Source organism: Papio anubis, chromosome 20 (assembly GCF_008728515.1).
Source record: "Papio anubis isolate 15944 chromosome 20, Panubis1.0, whole genome shotgun sequence".
NCBI classification, from domain to species: Eukaryota; Metazoa; Chordata; class Mammalia; order Primates; family Cercopithecidae; genus Papio; species Papio anubis.
The window spans coordinates 32,020,459-32,025,382 of NC_044995.1; the positions used below are offsets into that span (position 1 = coordinate 32,020,459).

General features: G+C 40.6%; 1 protein-coding gene across 1 annotated transcript in view; it reads left to right on the forward strand.

Annotated features, from left to right (window-relative positions):
- The window catches only part of LOC101007196 (zinc finger protein 506), a 504,157-nt gene that overhangs the window by 273,079 nt on the left and 226,154 nt on the right, over positions 1-4,924 (forward strand).

The following is a 4,924-nucleotide window of genomic DNA, read 5'->3' on the forward strand; positions in this document are numbered from 1 at the left end:
ACATATTTTTAAATAGAATGAACTATGGACCACATAGTTTGGTTTTGTACATTTACTTATATATTTTCCCTTGTCCCTTTCCCATTGCAATTTGCTTATGATATCAATTTGCTTATTATATCTGCATTGCCATTTACGTGGGATAAAGCTTGTTTACACTTAACGGTATTGTGTGTGTCTTTTCTTCTCCCCTCATGCATTTCCTGCACAGAACACCATATTTCTCAGAGGCCTTGTTTATTCCTTTTTATTCTTTCTTCTTTTTTTTTTTTTTTTTTTTTTTGAGGCGGAGTCTTCACTCTGTCGCCCAGGCTGGAGTGCAGTGGCGCGATCTCAGCTCACTGCAAGCTCCGCCTCCCGGGTCCGCGCCATTCTCCTGCCTCAGCCTCCCAAGTAGCTGGGACTACAGGCGCCCGCCACCGCGCCCGGCTAATTTTTTGTGTTTTAGTAGAGACGGGGTTTCACCGTGTTAGCCAGGATGGTCTCGATCTCCTGACCTCGTGATCCGCCCGCCTCGGCCTCCCAAAGTGCAGGGATTACAGGCGTGAGCCACCGCGCCCGGCCTATTCTTTCTTCTTTAATCATGTCTGCATGCCTCATTTCGGCAAGGTGGTCTTCAAACTCTGATATCCTTTCTTCTGCGTGGTCAATTAGGCTATTTATACTTTTGTATACTCCATGAAGTTCTTGTGCTGTGTTTTTCAGCTCCATCAGGTCACTTATGTTCCCCTCTAAACTGGTTATTCTAGTTAACAACTCCTCTAACCTTGTATCAAGTTCCTTAGCTTCTTTGCCTTGGGTTAGAACATGTTCCTTTAGATCAGTGGAGTGTGTTATTACACATCTTCTGAAGCCCACTTCTGTCACTCCATCCATCTCATCCTCTGTCCAGTTCTGTGAATTTGGTGAAGAGACATTGTGATCATCTCTAGGAGATGAGGCCTTTCAGGGGATTTTGGTGATTCTTTCTCATCTTCATGAGTTTGTCTAATTTCAATCTTTGAGGCTGCTAACCCTTGGATGAGGTTTTTTTGTTTTGTTTTGAGATAGAGTCTCACTCTGTCACCCAGTATGGAGTGCAGTGGCAAAATCTCGGGTCAATGCAACCTCTGCCTTCCAGATTCAAGTGATTCTCATGTCTCAGACTCCTGAGTAGCTGGGACTACAGGCAGGCACCACAATGCCTGTCTGTTTTGTATTTTTTAGGAGAGACTGGGTTTCATCATGTTGGCCAGGCTGGTCTCGAGCTCCTGGCCTCAAGCAATCTGCCCACCTTGGCCTCCCAAAGTGTTGGGATTACAGATGTGAGCCACCATGCCTGGCCTTGGATGGGGTTTTTGTGAGTACTTTTTGTTGTTGATGCTCTTGTTGTTGCTTTCTGTTTGCTTGTTGTTCTTTAAATGGTCAGGTTCCTATTCTGTAGGGCTGCTGCAGTTTGCTGGGGAGTCACTTCAGGCCCTATTCATCTGGTTCACTCCTGTGTCAGGAGACGTCACTCAAGGAGGTTGGAGAACAGCAAAAAAAGGTGCCTGCTCCTTCCTCTGAAAATATGATTACTGCTGAGCTTGTTAGAAATTCAAAAAAATCAGCAGGGAGCCCTGGCTCACGCCTGTAATTGCAGCACTTTGGGAGGCCGAGGCGGGCAGATCACCTGAGGTTGGGAGTTAGAGACCAGCCTGACCAACATGGAGAATAACCCATCGCTACTAAAAATACAAAAATAGCTGGGCGTGGTGGCACATGCCTGTCACCTCAGCTACTCAGGAGGCTGAGGCAGAATTGCTTGAACCCGGGGGGGGGACACTGCCGTGAGCCAAGATCATGCCACTGCACTCAAGCCTGGGCAATAAGCATGAAACTCCATCTCAAATAAAAAAAAGGAAATAAATACATAAATCAGACTTTACTCCAGATCTTCTTGGAAATTAAAAAAAAAAAAAAAAACTACATAAGAAAATCTTCACCTTATGGTACATAGTAAATTTGAGAGGTTCCTTCTGAATGTTTTTTCCATCTGAAAAATATTCACAACTCATTCCGTATGATGTAAATATAGCACTCAAAAATGTACATTTGTGTTCATGCCCTTAATTTTATACTTTAATATCTAGAAAAATACAACATATGAACAGAGTTCTCGATCTTATGGTGCTCTTTTTTATCATAGAGAACACGTTAGAAAATATTTCTGTGTTGAAAATCATTTTATTGGATAATTTTAGTGCTATAACTCAGAACCACTTCTCTTTACTCTCTAATTTCACTTTAAGTCAAATTAAAAATTCCACCCATGGCCACTTGGTAAAAATGTGTGTGTGTGTTTTTCAAGGATCATTACTATTTAGAGATGTGGCCATAGAATTCTCTCTGGAGGAGTGGCATTGCCTGGACACTGTACAGTGGAAATTGTATATGAATGTGATGTTAGAGAACTACGGAAATACGGTCTTCCTTGTTGAGGATAACTTTAAGACATAATTCATAACATACCCTAAAGGTTTTCTCTTTTATGTAGAATTTTTTTAGTAATTTATTTTTTGCTGAAAAGTTTCAGATCCCCTTTTTACAGAAAATCTCCAAAATTGCTCATGTAGAAAAGTATCTCTTGAAGATGTTTCATCTTAATCCAAACTTTCCACATTCCTGATTTGAGCTGTATAATTCACTCTAAATTAGTGGTAATTCCAAAAATGTAGTGACAAAGTATTCTTGCCCCCACCTGAAAATCTAATTGCCACCAATTTTTGATTCAGTAGTACCAGATAGTAAAATTAAGAAATCTACAAATTGAAAGCATTTTCTAAATATTTAGAAATTTGTTACAAATTAGTATTTTGGTACTAATTTACTAGAATATTTTATTACATCTGCTCTGCCGAGCACATTACTAGCTTGTAATTGGAGAACATGAGCAAGATTCATGTTATTTATTCCTTTTTGTTTGTTTGTTTGTTTTGAGACGGAGTCTCGCTCTGCCGCCCAGGCTGGAGTGCAGTGGCCGGATCTCAGCTCACTGCAAGCTCCGCCTCCCGGGTTCACGCCATTCTCCTGCCTCAGCCTCCTGAGTAGTTGGGACTACAGGCGTCCGCCACCGCGCCTGGCTAGTTTTTTGTATTTTTTAGTAGAGACGGGGGTTTCACGGGGGTTTCACCGTGTTAGCCAGGATGGTCTCGATCTCCTGACCTCGTGATCCGCCCGTCTCGGCCTCCCAAAGTGCTGGGATTACAGGCTTGAGCCACCGCGCCCGGCCATGTTATTTATTCTTAATACAACAGTATTGTTGTCCCTAAGCCTGACCTAATCACCCATCTGGAGCAAGGAAAAAAAGCTTTGACTCTGAAGAGACATCAGATGATTGCCAACCTCCCAGGGATGAGTGAAAATGAATACAACAGACAACACAGGTAAGAGGTCTCAAGCTCAAAGAGAAAGCCAATCCTTAAAATCTGATTCGGGAAGCTGTGTTGCAAAGCAGTATTTCCTGGGCAGCTGTTTTTGTTTGTTTCTGTGTTTTAATTCTGCTCTCACAAAGGGGCATCTTCAGTCTTACACTTTTAAATTCTCTAAGGATTCTACTTTTCTTTCAGTGAACTTCCTTAAAGTTCACAGTGACAGCCAAAGTCCTCTTCATGGCATATAAGAGACTGCACAATCTGGCTGCTTTTCTATTGTTTTGGGGACACACAAATATCTGCATGATTTTGAGAAACTAAAACTATTTTTTATGTTTTTTCATCATGTCTGAAAAATGTGATAGTAGTTTCTGGTGCATTTTTGTTCATTTTATTGCACAATCCATTCTGTTTTTATTACTATAGTCTTAAAATACAGCTTGACATAAGTATGATATCCTTCTACTTTTTTTTTTTCCTCAAGATTGCTTTGGCTATTCAAAATTTGTTTTAGTTTCATATGAATTTTAAAATAGTATTTTCCAGTATTCTGAAAGAAATACCACTGCAAATTTTGATAGGAAGTTTATTGAATCTGTAGATAACTTTGGATAATATGGCACTTTAATGATATTTATTCTTTCAACCCATAAAGTTTTATATTTATTTGGATTTTCTCTAATTTTTTTATTGACATTTTATTGTAAAGACTTTTTAGCTTTTATTTTCTCAGAAATTTGTTTATTTATTGAGACAGTGACTTGCTTCTTCTCCAGGCTGGAGTGCAGTGGCATGATCTCAGCCCACTGGAACCTCCACCTCCCAGGTTCTAGTGATTCCCCCGCCTCAGTCCCAATTAGCTGAAACTACAGACTTACACCACCATGCCCAGCTAATTTTGTATTCTAGCAGAGATGGGGTTTCACCATGGCCAAGATTGTCTTGATCTCCCGACCTCGTGATCTACCCACCTCGGCTTCCAAAAGTGCTGACATTACAGGCATGAGCCACCAGATCTGGCCAGAAATTTATTATTTAATGCTATAGTAAATAAGATTTTTTTCTTCCTCTCCTTTTTTTTTTCTTTTTCAGATGGAGTCTGGCACTGTTGCCCAGCCTGGAGTGCAATGCCACGATCTCTGCTCACCACAACCTCCACCTCCCAAATTCAAGGATTCTCCTCCCTCAGCCTCCCAACGAGCTTGGATTGCAGATGCTAGCCACCACACCCAGCTAATTTTTGTATTTTTAGTAAAGATGAGGTTTCAACATGCTGGCCAGGCTGGTCTCAAACTCCTGACCTCAGATCATTCACCCGCCTCGGTCTCCCAAAGTGCCCAGTGTGTTCCTCTGTTTAATCAGATAGTTTAAGTGTATAAAACCATATATATAATGTATGTTGATTTTATATTTTGCTAATTTACTGAGTGTATTTATTGGTTTAGACAGGTTTTAATGTACTGCTTAAGGTTTTTCAAATATAAGATTGTATGATCTACAAACAGTAACTTTTTATTTTTCTTCAATTTCAA